This window comes from Petromyzon marinus, chromosome 24 (assembly GCF_048934315.1).
Source record: "Petromyzon marinus isolate PM22_M1 ecotype Great Lakes invasive population chromosome 24, UKy_Petmar_22M1.pri1.0, whole genome shotgun sequence".
Taxonomy (NCBI): Eukaryota; Metazoa; Chordata; class Hyperoartia; order Petromyzontiformes; family Petromyzontidae; genus Petromyzon; species Petromyzon marinus.
Window position 1 is genome coordinate 11,779,815 of NC_133690.1, and position 16,818 is coordinate 11,796,632.

At 45.0% G+C, this 16,818-nt stretch overlaps 1 long non-coding RNA gene across 2 annotated transcripts in view; it reads left to right on the top strand.

The window, feature by feature from the left end:
- Window positions 1–69: 69 nt before the first annotated feature.
- The window catches only part of LOC142928910 (uncharacterized), a 44,474-nt gene continuing 27,725 nt past the window's right edge, over window positions 70–16,818 (top strand). Inside the window, exons 1-2 of one of the 2 annotated variants that reach the window (XR_012945207.1) lie at window positions 70–476; window positions 2,490–2,598. This is a non-coding gene — a long non-coding RNA (uncharacterized LOC142928910). Of the gene's footprint in view, window positions 477–1,723; window positions 2,599–16,818 lie in introns of those variants that run through there. The other variant, XR_012945206.1, reaches the window with a different exon arrangement.

Below are 16,818 nucleotides of genomic sequence, written 5' to 3' on the forward strand. Positions count from 1 at the left end.
CGTGACGTCACCGCACTGGGTCACGCCCTCTTTCCCTCCCCCTCCGACGCCCCGCCCTCATGCCCATATTAGGAGGTGACGTTCACAAGTAACCACCCACCATCGCCACCCACCACCCAACCGTCAACCTCCGCCCCCACCACCGCGAGAAGGGTGGAGATCGGAGCTAGAGTCCGCGTCAATTATTATTATTATTCACCACTTTCTCTTGCTCAGGTTTAACTAATTGAATTATATAGACACACTGGTGCAGGAAGTACATTACATTTACGCAAGTAACTCAACAGGGTCGCCAGTGCCACAGTGTGTGTCTGTAAACCCCTCAAAGGAATCGGGATCAGAATATTCATCTTTACAGGAGGAATCCGATGAGCTATAAAGCTCTTTCTTTTCACATGTCCAGCAGGGGCGGTGTCAGAACGTTACAACAGCAAACGATGTCAAAAACACAACAGGAGTGGCAGAGTGTAGGAAAGGTGAGGAAGTCACTTTAAAGACGTTCAAATAAAACTAAACAATTTTTATGTGCGACGTTTCGGGCAATGTCCCGTCTTCGTGACACGTACATGAAGCTTAATGATAATTAACTTTTCATAAATGTTTCTAGATTAATTGGGATATGAACAGTTAAACTATTAGTAGCCCTTCAGTAGCAGACAAACGCTGCAGCAATCAAATACATATAACTGGATAATCTAATTTGTAGTAACAGTACAATTCTAAAGTGTAAGTTTATTGTTCACGTGTATAAAGTGTTAGCTTCTAATTTTACACTGTATATACAATTAACTGCAATAATGCCATGATTGTTTTTATAGTAGGTAGCACTGCCAACGCAGCATTGACAAATAATTTAAGGCTCTTAAGCTTTTGTTCAATTAGGGAAACGTTAGATTGTATTTAACAATGGGAGCTGCGCTCTTTATAAAAGTATTCGCCTCTCTTTTTGTTTGACTCAAAACGAGAACCCGTTTAGGAGAGCATGCATGAGAATATTCCCCTTTTATCACGCCTAATTTTGTAATGTTAAACGTTTATTCATTCGCAAGGGATTTACATGAACAACAGCGCGAAAAAATATAACAAAAAACACAAATGCACGCAAATTAGTCAAAACACTGCACATCAGGCTAAACTTGGCCCTGGAAGCTGCTTCACGTAAAAATGTTAACATCGTAAATAATAATTGTGTTAATTACGTTAAAATTAATTTATATAATTTATGGGAAAATCGAAATAAAACAAAACTATTCCTCCTATTTTAACATAATCTTCTGCATCCTGATTGGCAAAATAATAATTAACTTTGTACAATAGGATGCCAAAAGGTGGACATGTTGCGCATCATAGCATAATGTGCGACGTTTCGGACAATGGCCCTTCTTCATTGCATAAAGGACTATTTGCAAGAAACGTGGCCTGTTTAAAATATTTATGTTAAAACAAAAAAAACCCACCACATTATAAAACATCGACGAATGTGTGTCGGGGATATGTTTTATTGTTGTGGCTTTGCACTTGTGCACGTATTTTTTGCACCGCCAGTTAGAAACGGTTCATACTTTTAGTAACTTTCAGAATGAAGAAGCCACAAACAAAAAAGACTACGGTCCCTAACTTCTCCCCCTCCCCCTTTCCCCTCCCCCCTTTTCCCCTCCCCCCCCTTTTCCCCTCCCCCCTTTCCCCTCCCCCTTTCCCCTCCCCTCCCATGGCCCCCGCCACTAAGGGCCACGTGTCTGTAAATCTCCTTGTGGTGCAACGACTCAATCGCTGCTCGGGATTTTTTATTCGGAGCGAATTCGATTTGCGAACAAGCGACGTTTTTTTTTGTGTGTCACGGTTCAAGCCAACCAACTATTTGACCCCCGATGGCAAAGCTCGGTTTACGTAGGGGAAATGTTTCGTTTGATTTCCTACGCGATATTTATACAACAATGCCGGAGTCATATTGTAGTCGTGTGGCAATTCCCATGAATATAGTTAGGACACATTTTTAATAAAGAATGCAATACAATATAACCTAGCTCAATTCAACAAACATGAAATCGTATCTGGTACATATTAAGTCGTGCCCTTTTGTGCTAAGCAACCGCGGTTAACACATCGTAAAAGCTAAAACAATGCGACCGAATTTTTTTCCTTTGTCTCAATTTAAAGCCTACATTTTCTCCATACACTTATAGCGCCACGTGCCTTATACGGACGTAACTGTGAATAGACATATAGAATGGCATGGGGTGCATTAGACGGATGACCTGTTGGCATTGTTACTGTTTATTGCCTTTTTGATTGTTAACAACAAAAAACTCAAAAGTTAGAAGCCCTGGTGGTCTAAAGTTGGGTGTTATGGCCAGCCACAGCGCCCCCTATACACGTGTCATGCCTGACGAGCCGAGACAAAGCCTTCTGGGGCCTTATCGGGATTGCCTTTTGTCGAACGTGTAACATGGCTGCGATGAAGTGTAACGTGTGAAATGCGTGTCCTGTAGTCTGCAGATGTTTGTGGTCTCCACTGCTGGATGAAAGGGGGCCTTCTCCCGACACCGTGCGGTTCGGGGGACTTTGTTTGACCATACTTCACCACGCTGGTCAGTGCAGGTTGGTGAGCGACTTTAGACAGCCGTTTTGCAGTAAATCAAGAAATGTAGGGCATAAGGTGTTGTCAATGGCTGAATTTAAAGTAAACATAATTTAGTCTGCTTCAATGCGTAGTACTTTGAAACATAGTATATTTCAGTTGTGAAGTTTCGACATCCGTAAACGTGGTTTTAAATAAAAAAAACATTGCCCAATATATTTGTGCACTCAATTCCATAAACTTCAGTCGTGAAGTTACTCGCGTATGACAGTTAAGTAATATGTAAGTCCTACAATTTGTGCATATTTTACATGGTTCGCGTTTACAAATTTGTGCATAATTTACGTACACTCTTATCTTCTGCCAACGAAAATCACATTAAAGACTTTACAGTATTTGATGCGCTGTCCACACCGCTCCAATTTATGCAGTTCTTTTTCTGCCCGGCAACAGCTGCGGCTAAAAAATATATATATAAAACCATAATTGGTTACACAACCCCGGAACAACGTATAACGTCTCTCGCGAAGGTGGAAATTCAACGTTGCGCTTTGCACACACACACACGTGCGCGCGTGTAAATTCGCTGGCTTGTGTTGTCAAGTGCCCTTTGTCGACCTGCGTTGCGACGTTGAATTTGCTATCTTTGGGAGTTGCACGGGAAACGTCGAATTTAAACTGAATCGATTTAGATTTTTTTGTGTGTGTTTAATTGAGAAGTTGGGAACTCTCATTAACAAGCTCCAACGTGTCGCCCTTCCCAGTAAACGGGGGGGTGGGTAAGGGGCGGGGCGTGGATGGAAAGGGGCGTGGATTAGAAATGTAGAGGCGGGGCTAGGCGAGGAGGCGGGGCTAGGCGCGGTGGGTGGGCGGGGAGCGTCTTAAAAAACAGTGGGCGGAGTGACGTCATATATGGGCGTGTTCGAAAAATGGCAGCCACCAAGAGCACATGGTTCTTTTTCATCCCTCTCGCGCTCCGATACCGATAGAGATCATCATTGCGAAAGTAAACCCTCAGGGGCGGAGCAGTAACAAGCAAAATAATAACTGCTATTAATGTAACGATTATTAAATTGTTGGTATCGCCCTTGGGTTTTTCTTCATGCCGGGGTATTTTGGCACGCGATGCGAGTCGCAGGCCTTATATGTGGCCCGTCTATCCTAGATTTGCCGCCGGGATGAGCCACCGTGCCCCCTGCAGAGCCGCCACGCCGACAAAGGCTTATCTCCCGCCCACCGCGGTTGGATTTTATGCGCATACGTGTTTAAGAGTTATGTGTTTAAGAAAGTCACGTCTTAAACCCGTTGATGCTTGTTCGGTTATTCATATGAACGGCACGCCCTTGATCAATGCAATAGGTGTTTGTGCATTCTTTTAGTGGTGGGAGTATGCATTGAATGTGGGAGTATCCGCCGTACTTTTTATTCTTGTAGCAGGTACATTATAATGTTTGGAGCCGGGTGCGCTTCGTGACGGTAAACGCGAGTTGAGAAAGTTCTAGCTGCGGCTGGTTTTTCAACCCTAGCTTGTGACTACACCGCGTGCGTCATTAAACATTTACAGTCAACCGCCCTTTCGTCGGATTTGCGCACAACTATATACCCGACGCGATGGGTTTGCGACCTGTTCACGCATTGCCCGTCGATTGACACGAGTACAGGACTGAGAATGTTTTGTTAACTGCCTTTGGTGGACGTTTCGTTATTGTTTGCAATAACATGTGGCTGATATCGAGGGTTGCGCTGGCTATTTGATTAATACATTTCATCGCTGCGCCCACCCAGCAACAAGGGAGTGACAGCGATTGGCTGTTTTTTTTGCTTTGCAATAAAGTAATACAAATTCCGCAGACACACTTGGTGAGTTTGCATTTCACTTGGCGTTTTTTATATAAAGGAGTTGGGAGTTTATGTATCAGTGTAGTTAACAGTATGTGTGGCTGTACTAAATGTTTGTTTACATTTGTACCTGCACGTTCGATACGAAGGAACGCTGTTTAGGAGTCGACACTATTAAAAGTCATCTGCAGGTTTTAAACAAACTTTAGTGTATAACCAGGCTCGCGTTAATCACCATCAGCCATCCACTGCTAAATGAAGGCCTCTCAGCAGTCTCAATCTCTCATCATCCTGCGTTGTAATCATTTCATTTTTACACGCAATTTATTTAATTAAAGTACAATTGAATTGCATTATTCACAACAAGATAGAGCAATGCGTTAATCGTAAAGGAGCTGGTGCTCTAAGGTGGCGAATGCCCTAGGTGTGTGCATGAATGCAAGTCCAAGGGTCTTTGCATCCGCAATAATATGTTCCATGCCCAATGTCACAGAGGGCACTTGCACTGTCTACGTGTTTGCAGACGTTAAAACACCCGTGCAAGAGTCTTGATATGTGCTGGTGTCCTTGTGTTTAATCACCACGCCTAAAGAACGATATAACTGTTGTACACAATGTTCCTAATACACTTTTTAACGAAATAGGTATTTGTCCAAACAAAAAGGACTGGTGGAAACCAATATTGTGTCTTTGCAGTTCAGCCTTGGTCAATGCACTGTTGGATAAAGGCTTCTCCAAGCGATAATCGAGAATGGTGTAATCGCAACTAAAACCAGCACACAGGCTGATTTCATTGCCCCTTCTCCTAGGTGAACATCGTCTCCTCGGGCACTTTCCATTCATAAACTCTGTAAATGATGAGAAATCCATCAAAAAATAATCGTGCAAGCCAGAAAAAAAGATTCGTTTCGAGCAATATGCAAAAAAATGTGTGAAGAATGCACAGGCTCTTCTGGATTTGCAAAAACCCATCAGCATTTCCTGAAGTGCATTGTCCTCTTGACTCAGGGCAGCTGCGAAGTCTGCCTCTGGCAATCGCCGCACGAATGTTAATCGGGGCGACATCGGTCGACAGTTGTGTGTCTCTGCAGCCAGACGGTCACATTTGCTCAAATTTATTTTGATGGTGGCCAAAGTACAAGGGGACTGGCAATGCATTTCTTCATGAAATGCTGATGGCTTTTGCATAATGCGCGGGGGTCTGCGGTGCGTTTTACACATTCCATTCCTTGGATTCCACTCCGTTATTATGCTTTACCATCTGCAATCATCCCTTCCAGCTAGGTACCATGCCCAAGCCCGCATACTTTTCTAAAACAATTTGAATTAGCCTTTAACCTGTCCAAATGCTCGAGCCCCTGTGTATACATCCTTCTCTTGCAACGTAGTTGAGTTAATTCAATTTCAAGATAGTTTACTATGTTAATTGGGCATCATCTACTGCTGCATGAAGGCCGCCACGAACCACTGCCATCGCGTGTTCCCCGTGTAAACAACGTGACAATGATCCAGCATCTACACACAAGTGGGTCTCACGTTTGGAGATTTACGCGCTCTCGTTGCAAGTGACTGGGGTCCAAATGCTTCAGGTTGCACTTGTCATTTGTGGGGAAACATACATGACCGTACTTCACCACGCCTGTCAATGTTGATGAAAATAGCCCATCTGCCATGAGACAGGGGTTATGTTTAGTGTCGCCAATGCCATCTGTGTGCCAAACATGCCTAGAGGTTCACAGGGTGATTGTGAAATAGGGGCGCGCAACTTATTTATTTTACCAGGTAAGGCCAACTGAACTATACAGCTTTTTTTCAGAAGCGACCTGGCCAAAAATGATAGCTCAAGGAAGTGGCTTATCACGTGGAAATTTGCAGCAACAAAGTACTCTAAACGTACATGTGGTAGGTGATGTAAAGGTTATCTCCCCTCTACATATACGGCAATAGCCAGAAATTGCAGACTCACGAATTTAAACATCTCTGAGTCCGAGAAACACGGGGGGCTGGGTACATAATTCACCGATTAGCACGCTTTCTACGTACGGTGCGAAATAAGTTCCAAAATATGGAACTTTCGTGGCACGCAGGGGCGCCACGGTGGCGATATATTAACTACCTCGCCTGGTATACAGGCGGTCCTGGGTTCCATGTTCTCCCCGTGACCACGTGGATTTATCTTCAGGTGCTCTGGGTTTTCCCTCCACATTTAGAATCAACGTGCATCTCGAGTAATTGCAATATAAATGCTCACGTGATAAGCCACTTCGTTGAGCTATCATTTGTGATCAGGTCGCTTCTGAAAAAGCTCAGTGGGCCTTACCAAGTGAAATAAAAAATAGTTTAGTTTAATGTTGGCTGGCAGGGGGGGAGGGGGGTGGGCGTTCCGGGGGGGGGGGGGCATTTGGGGGTGGGATACCCTAAACTATATTGGGTTCCCTGATTGTAGTTCCCCCAATACAGTTGGGGGCACCGTACCTCCTTTCCACACTACCCCCCCCCCCCCTTAACCTTTGTTGTAACAACCTGCTGACCCCCCTCCGTCTGACTGGACATCTGTGAAAAAGAGCTTTTTAGTTCATCGTATTCCTCCTTCAGTCTAAACACAGATTCCTATTCATGAGGCCGCACTTTCAAGTGCAATAAACACTTTGCATATGACACGATTGTATTATGGTGTGCGCACAACTTGTCTTCATACGAGCTTCTTAGATTCCGAGTAACATACAAATTCAGGCTGTCCCCCTAACATTGAGCACCCCATCGAAATACCACACGCCTAGCTAATATACGCTGTTGCCATGTGAAATGAAAAATTCACAATGACACGACTGTATAAAATTCTCATTTGAAAAAAAAAAGATATATACACATTGCTCGAAAATATTAGCTCAAATGTTGTATTCACACTCACTGGGGTACTATTATTTACCAAGCAAATTAGCAAGGGGTGGAAAAAGAGGGATGCTATTTGCATGCGCGCATCATAGCACGCCTTAACTGGCACCACGATAATGAAATTGCAGCCAACAGCCAGGCTCTGGGCTGACCACGTGTTTGATTTCATGCCTAAACTACAGTCCATGGGCCAGCTTCTGGATTCAGAAGGGGGTGGTGGGGGGGGAACCCACGCATTTCTAGAAAGCAAAAAAAACGCCCTGCATGAATGCTTATTTCCAAGGCACCGGGAACATACATAGTTACTTCCTTTATTCGTAATCATTTCCTTTTTTAACACCTCGCTGCTTTGTTACGCCTTCTCAGTCCTTACACAGTTCGAGTTACTTTAAAATGAATGATGTCAACCGCTTACAGCCATTTGTGTCTTGTTTTGGGGGGTTCTCACTCTCTCTCTTACTCTCTCTCTCTTTTGGACTTTGCAGTCTAAATAAATCTACAACCAACAAACACGGGGCGGACCTGTAAAAAAAAAACATCCAATCTCTACGCTAGTGTACATACAAAGTTGCTCACGGTTTACATAACCAATCACCGAGCACTGTCGCCTTGTTACTGGGCAGACCGCTGAGTATTACTACCAGAGCATCGCCAGATCTGGCAGCGATATTTGCGCAAAGCCAATTTTAAACTCCGCCACAACCCCATTGTGCTGCAGGGCAAATTTGTTGACGTTCGTCTTTTTGGTCCACGATTGGGTGCAGCGTGGGTGAAGCTGTACTTGCTTGAAATGAAATTTTAAAACATCACAAAATACTCCATATTTCACCGTGAAATATGTAGGATCTTTTTAAAAATATATATATACACGTCTGCTACTTCTTGGGTATAGCTCCTTTTTTGAGGTACGGAGAAACCCAGGGAAAAATCATGGGGAAAATAATATAATCAGAATCAGGATCTCCTATTTGGCCTGGAGGAATCCGATAAGCTATGACGTTCTTTTTTCACAGATGTCCAATTTGTTGTGGATTCACTCTTCAACACACCGGTGGGCTAAAGTAGTGAACTTTTTGTCTTTTGTCAACGTGACGCATCTTTTTTACTGATTGGCTGTGTCGGGTGGTGGAGGGTTGCGACAAAAAAAACGCGATCTAACCCAAAAACCTTGATTATGAAATGTAATTAATACAAGAAGCATATTGTGATTGGTCTGCATGTAGAGGCTTTGAAATCTTATTTTTTTATGTATTGTCCTTCAATAGTTTAGTGGGGTGTCTATAAAATGTGTCACCCTCTTGACTGAAAACTAATTTCTTTAGAACTCCTTTTTGTGTTTAGTTTGTTGTCCTCCCGCACCTCCGATTAGCACGCGTGGCAACGTACGGTGCGAAAGAAGTTCAACATACAGTACATACTAACCCTAATATGCACTGTATTAAGATTGCGATAATCTTGATAAGACTATGGAGGCAACGAATGTGGATGGGTGGCGCAGTGGTTGGCACACTGCGCTTTAAACGCAGCGACCTGAGTTCGACTTTGGACGAGAACTAACATCAGTGGCGAATGATTTCAAAACCTTTCCCAGGCGTCCACCTTCATCAACCGGCGCCGACCAGCGTGGTGAAGTATGGTCAAACAACTGAACCATCACTCCCCCCCCCTCCTCACGATGGACCGGGGCATAGGGGAAGCATTCATCCAGCAGTGGATTGACCAAGAAATCTGTGAGATTGTTTTGAGTTTTCTAATGCAGTAATTGTTTTTTTTTTGCAGGGCCACCCTCTCCTTTTGTAAGTTTTGACACAAGGGACAGGCAGGCAGGCACTGTATCGGAGGAGCCACGTGTGAACGTCTGCCGGGCTAATTTCTTGGAAGGAGATGTGGATCAATTTTGCAATATTCGCGCTGAGGACACCAAACGGCCAATAAATAAATAAAGGCTGTGGGGGTGGGTGGGGGGGGTCAAAAATGCCACGCAGTTTAGCGACAGCGTGACCCAAATGGGTTGCTCAAAAAACACACGCAAAAAAAAAACCCCGACCCTTTTTAGAACAAAACATTTATACGTTTCTTTAAACGGCAGAATTATCTGCAGTTATATTCGGCGGCCCGTCCAGAAATATAACCGTGTTGTGGAATCACTTCCACCGTGTTCGTAAGATAGGGTGTGTGAGTTGATGTTGGTAAGATATTAGGGTGTGTGTGTGGGTTGAGAGAGAGAGAGAGAGAAAAAAAACACGTTTCTTTTTTATTTTCACCTTGTTTTTCCCCTCGCAAATGTAAACCTTTAATGACTTTGGTGATCAAAAAAATGTTCCCTTGTTTGGTTATCAAACAGGGCCCAGCCACGCCGCTGTACATTCCAATGTGGACCCCACCTACTCGCACTGCATGCCCCCCCTCCTCCTCCTCCTTGCACAGCAGTTTATCTATGCTTTGTGAAACTTTTTTCTTTGGCGGGGGGAGGGGGGGTTAAATGTTAAGTAAGAGACCGCTGCAACTGTAATGCCCATTAAGTTGCGCGCACACACACACGCACCCACACACACCCACACGCACCCACGCACCCACATGCACCCACACGCACCCACACACACCCACACACACATACGCGCCCACACACACGCACCCACACCCACGCACCCACACGCACCCACACACCCACACGCACCCACACACACCCACACACACCCACACACATGCGCACGCACCCACACACATGCGCGCGCACCCACACACACCCACACACATGCGCCCGCCGCAAACACCCACACACACCCACGCACCAACACACCCACACACACACACACCCACGCACCCACACACATCCACACGCACCCACACACACCCACACACATGCGCGCGCCGCAAACACACACACCCACGCTCCCACACGCACCCACACGCACCCACACGCACCCACACACACCCACACACACGCACACGCACCCACACACACCCACACACACCCACACACACGCACACGCACCCACACGCACCCACACGCACCCACACACACCCACACACACCCACACGCACACACACACACCCACACGCACCCACACACATGCGCGGGCCGCAAACACGCACACAAGACAAAGATCATCCGTGTAGCCTCAACAGACTGTTGGGGCAAGTGCTGCTGTTCGCGAGTAGCACCCGTTGAAGGTCGGCACGGCACGCGAGGGGGTGGGTGGCCAGCACCACGCCCGACCGCCTTTGTCTCCCCAGTGGCGACGTTTACTACACACCGCACTAGATACTCATTTGAGGCTGAGTCGACCTACGGGGAGACCCAGGACCGCTTCAAATAATCGTCACTGGGTGTTGGCCGTGAGCGGGAATCGAACTCGGGTCGCCGGGGTCGTAGCGCTGCGTAGCGCTAACCGCTACACCACCGCTCCCCACGCGCGTGCCCATACGCACAGAGCGCGCGCATGGAAGTTCCAATCGTTAAAGGGCCGCTGTGGTGCCGTCATTAGTTTAAAATGTCATTTTTACTGTGGGGGTCACGCGAAGTGTTGTTGACTGGCCAAAACCGCGAGAGGCGGCAATGCAAATGTTATTTGGCAAAAAAAAAGTGCATTAATCACCTCGAGTTAAAATACAGTGAGAAGAACAGCATAATTCGTTTTCTGTTCCAGAGTCGCTACGGGCGAATGTCAGTCTCTTCCATCCTGTTATTTCATTTTTATTGAATGAGTCACTCCGAACAGTTATTTTATTCATTTACAGTACTTTAAAGGATCATTTCCTTTGCATCTAAAGAGCAGAATGTATCTGTCCGCTCAATTTTTGTTTTGCCTGCATGTCTTTGCAAGACCTCGGCTGTTGCACACTTTACGGCTTTGCTCTTTTCCTCTCAGTGGTATTGCCGTGCCCCCCCCCCAACGCACCTCCGATTAGCACGGTTAGCTACGCACGGGGCGAAATAAATTCAACATACGTACATACGCTGCATGCGAAGGGGCCATGCATCACATTTCAGCTGCCCACTGTTCTTAAACATTGCGTTACAGATGCTTTCCGCTTCGAAAGTACCCAAAGCAATGTGTTGACATTTTAAAAAAATGTATTTATCATTGTCACGAGCCATGATCTCTCTGGGCAAACATGAAGGTCTCATCAAATCGTCGTCATCTCTCACGGTCTTGCGATGCAACAATCAATCCAGCTGCAGGGCACAAACCAGTTTGAATTTGCTCCGTTTCCGTAGGGGACGGGTTCTCTTGGAAGGCTTCATATGGCCCAGCAGTCCGTTGCTATTCTTGACGCGTCTTGTTCAAGCCCACTTTTTCTGAACGGTCATAGCGATGTCTCCAGCTTCCATATTTCCCCCTGATCAGTGGTGTCCCTCTTTCCTCGCCAAGTTTAATTTTAAGTGTGCGTGGCGAGATGTTAACTACCTCGCCTGGTATACAGGAGGTCGTGGGTTCCATCCTAACCCTGACGACGCCGGTTGTCCATGTGGAGTTTGCGTGTGTCTCTCTCTCCCCCGTGGCGAGATGTTAACTACCTCGCCTGGTATACAGGAGGTCGTGGGTTCCATCCTAACTCTGACGCCTGCTGTCCATGGGGAGTTTGCGTGTTCTCCTCATAGTCGTGTGAATTTTTTTGCGTGTCCTCCGTTTTTCCCAACCACATTTAGAATCAACGTGTGTTAAGAGTATTTGGCTGCTAGAAATGTCCACGTGATAAGCCACTTCGTCCAGGTGTCATTTGTGGTCAGGTCGCTTCTGAAAAAAATCTGCTTTGTCTGATTTCTTGACACACTTTGTCTTAGTTTAGTGTGATGTCTTAGTTTAGTTTAATGTCTTAGTTTAGTCTGATGTCTTAGTTTAGTGTGATGTCTTAGTTTAGTCTGATGTCTTAGTTTAGTGTGATGTCTTAGTTTAGTTTGATGTCTTAGTTTAGTCTGATGTCTTAGTTTAGTCTGATGTCTTAGTTTAGTCTGATGTCTTAGTTTAGTCTGATGTCTTAGTTTAGTCTGATGTCCTAGTTTAGTCTGATGTTTTAGTGGCACACTTATGAGCTTGTTCTATCTTCCTCGTCAACGTCCACGTTTCTGAGCCACGCCACAGCAGGTAATAAACGACACCTTGAATAAAACACGTTCTTCCTTTGGCACATTTGTATCTGTTGCATTTCATAACAAGTTCGGTGTTTCAAAAAGCAATCAAAACCTGTTCTCATCTGCCTCTTTATGTCATCACTTTGATCGCAAGTCAGCTTTTAACAACTGCCCGAGACAACACGCACACACTTGACGGGTTTTCTCACTGCGTCCCGTCGCCGGATACCTTCACCCGCTGGGCGACTTTTGTTGCTCGTGCATGTTGTGCCGCTCATTTATCTTCAGCCCAACTTTGTAGCCTACTTCGTTGAGTTCGTCAATCGTTTCCTCGAATATTTGCCATCGGTTGTTACGACAACGTCATCGGTACAATCCGAGACGGTTAGTATTCCCTCCAGTTATATTTATGCGCTTTTTATGTTTTTCGCTGTGGTTGTCCCCACCTGATGACGGACGCTTGTGTTGCGCCCGAAACGTGATTTACTTTAGTTGTTTTCATTTTTGTTTTCATTTATTTAATTTTATTTAATTTTGACCTACGTGACTTTGCCGAAAGAACCAAAGAGTATGGATCCTTGCAGTCACGAAAACTTCAAATCTAGAATTATATTAACGCGCTTTATTTTTCAAATCCAATTTTCATGAATACATTTTCCAGCGTCACGGTGGATATCATTGCCTTAAAAGTGCCTCCTTGCCTGACTCCCATTCTAATATCTACAGCGTTATCGAGGAAGCTCAAAATTGAGTGCCATAGAGGTGGTGAGTTCGATCCCGACCCTAACGCCTGCTGTATATTTGGGGTTTGCAAAACAGGGACAATCTCCATGAGTCTGGAGTCGTCCCAGGACACTTGGCCCTGGCAGATGAGTTGGTGTGCCACGGTGGCGAGATGTTAACTACCTCGCCTGGTATACAGGAGGTCGTTGGTTCCATCCCAACCCTGACACCTGTAAATTTGGAGTTTGCATGTTCTCCCCGTGGTCGCGTGGATTTTTTTCCAGGTCCTTTAAAATTTCCGAATGATAAACAAATTCGTTGCGCTATCATTTTGTGGCCAGGTCGATTCTGAAAAAGAGCTATATAGCTCAGTGGGTCTTACCTGGTAAAATATAAACAAATTTTGATTTAAAGCTTTTGTGTCCGCAGGGATTCATATTCTTGGTTCTTTCGGTAAAGTCACGTAGAAGGGAAACAATTAAATAATTAAATATGAAACAATTAAATTCTCACGACGTTTCGACTGTAACACAAGCAATCATCATCAGGTGTGAAAACAGGACGAGAAATTTTGAAAAAAGTTAATAGTTTTTTTCGTTTATTTTCGTAGTCTTGTGTTCATTATTGTTTCTGAATCTTACGTCATATAGGTGTATATAGCACCTTATGCCAAGGTGCTTTACAACAATTTTAAAATTGTATGTAAGATGACAGTGGTTGAGATAAAGAGTGGCGTTGTTAAAAGTGGTGGTGTAGTGACGGCGAGAGGAGAACGAGCGGGAGACGTTAAGGCGGACCGAGGCTTGCCTCGTCGTAGCTGGGGGGCTGGGGCAGGCGAGTAGAATGAGAATCTTTATTTATCCTGGAGGAATCCGATGAGCTACGAATATCTTCTTCACAGATGTCCAGTAGAGGCGGGTCAGGAAGTTATAACAACAAACAATACAAAAGACGATTAACTAACTAAACTATTGTTTATTTTAGCAGGTAATGCCCACTGAGCTATTTAGCCCTTTTTCAGAAGCGGTGTGGTCACAAATAATACCTTACATAAGCGTCTTATCACATGGAAATGTATTGCAGCCAGATACTCTAAACGCATGTTTCTAAATGTGGAGGGGAAAAACCGGGGGACCCAGAGAAAAAATCCACGCGACCATGGGGAGAACGTGAAACTCCAAATATACAGCAGGTGGTAGGGTCAGGATCAAACCCACAACCTCCTGTAGGAGATAGTTAACATCTCCTAGCCACCGTGGTGCCCAAAATGTAGGATGGGCAAGGATGAGGTGGATCATAGAAAACCTTTCCTAAACAAAACTTGCTCGTATGGCTGGTTGGTGTCTATACTTCGCATCACTCTGTTGGCTGTGGTCTCGGTGAACAGTTTGTATTTGCCCGATGAGAGGCGAATGGGTTCGAGATTATTCAAGTCGGCTTTATCAGCGTTTTCGAATTAAATAATGACTGAGGCATCATTCCGTGATTGGGGTATTTCACTTCATTTGAAATGGGTATTCACCACTTTAAATAATGCAGTTACGAGAACTTTAATATTAAAACTAAAGAGATGCATTTGCTAAACCAGGGGTCGGCAGCCCGCAGACTCTGGAGCCGAATGCGGTGGCTCTTTGAGGACTTGCTTCGTGACTCGTTATTTAGCGAGGACCGCCGTCTTGGCATTCACACGCATTGCGGGTCTTGAAATATCGAGTTTTGTTTTTTACGAATTCAGAAAAAAAATACTTTTCTTGTTATTTTTATTCGCCGAGCCCTGTGCTCAACGATAGATTGAATAGGCAGAAGACCGCAGAACGATTAAGGGTGGGGGTGGAAAAGTGAGAAACGAAATCAGAGGAAAAACCCCTATGCGAGCACGTGGTATGACCGTGGACATCACCAAAGCAGTGGGAGAGCAGTTATTGGTGCCAGGTCAGCAGACCGATTTTACACAGAGACGTTTTTGCGCAGTAAATGAAATACCCCCGGTCATGGAACGATGCCTCAGCCACTGTTCTATTTAAAATAATAGGGAGGGGGGGGGGACAATACTTGACTCAAAGCACGTTTTAAATACAGCAACACGAACCGTATCTAATGCGGCGTGTTTCCTCAATTCGTGTGCGTCTGTGGCGTGCACAATACCTTATTGTCAATACCGTGATATAAAAAAAGAACGTTGTTTTATTTATTTTTATTTATATATTTAATTTCACTTTGAACCACACCCAAATCGTGAGTGTCGATTGTAGAAAAAAGGGCATTGCAGTTTAAGGGTCCCTTTGCTACAGCCTATCCCACTATGGTCTACCGGCCACATCCAGCCTCGGGCAGGTTTTTTTTTGCGTGTGTGTTGAGAACAGATATGGAAACACATTTGGCCGAAAAATCTTTGCAAAACAAAGGCTGCAGATGGTCCCAGGTTGATATAACACTGCCAGGGAATTGTAGAAATAGTGGAAAATATTAACGGCAGCATTGTACGTGCTCGGGCATATTATATCAACATTTACCCGGGAATCTGACTCATATCTCCATCTTTTATACGTCCTTCAAGTTGTTTTTATAAAGTCAAGAAATGTGCCATCTCTCAGCATGTAGCCGTGCTGATTAAATTCCTGTGAACGGTAGCTGTGCCTCTGGTGGATTACTGGGATTCCTCCAACATGCCATTAAGTGGCTTTCATTCTTACATTGCATACAAATTTGTGTTCCCGTGGTCCGCTGCGTAAAGAAAATACATTTTGACCATTAAAAGTGATCCAATTGAAAGAAAATTAGCTGCCCTAATTATTTTGTCTGAAAATTAAACGTGTGCAATGTTTTTTAAGTGCGAGCGTTGCTAATATCCCGGAAGGTTTTTGGGTTGCACAGCGTAAGTATTTAATGGGTTAAATTGGTCATGACACAAGCGCACATTGAATTAGTCTCGCAACGAGTGTTGCAAAATTAGAACGCGGGTTATCACTTAAGAGGCTATTACAACACTATTCATATATTCCAATGGCTTGCGCGCTTATTTATTTTACAGGCAGACGCACCGTTGCTTTGCGGTGGGCTTTTGCCAGCGTTCGAGAAATGTCACGGGGCCGTCAAGACTACCTGCGGCGTTGATTCCTCACCTGTTAGAATTGAACGCTTCTGTCAAATTGACTGGCGCGAACAGCAAAAATAAACTTAAGGGCTCGCACGACAAGGCGTGTTTTTGCCACTTTGCGGCGGAATTTGGTGCCACCGTTGCGCATCAAACAGCGGGGAAGACCGGACACTGTTGGGGAGTGTGATAGAGGGCCAACCTTTACGGCCCATGTAATTGTTAGCATGTGTCCATTTTTACTGCTTTTTTTTTCTCGCTTGCGCGCGCGTGTGTGGCGGGCGGGTGGGAAAAAGGACATAGCTGCTGAAGGATCCTTGGCTCGCGGGGATTTTGTAGGGAGTCTAACAAAGTGGCGCACTCGTGAGCACGCTTTAGCTGTTGAAACAGCTGTTACCTGGTAGACTTACGAAGAAGAGGAGGGAAGAACCCCCCCCCCCCCCATCAGTGGGCGACCAAAAATTGTTTTGCCCGCAGTGTGAATCTGCCTGACCACGCAGGGCATTCGAGGCCATCGAAGGCGTTTTGAAAATGTCATCTTGAAATTGCTGTGCTTTGCCCTTCAATACAAATTGGCACTACTGTAAATGATGTAATGCAGTCGTTATGAAG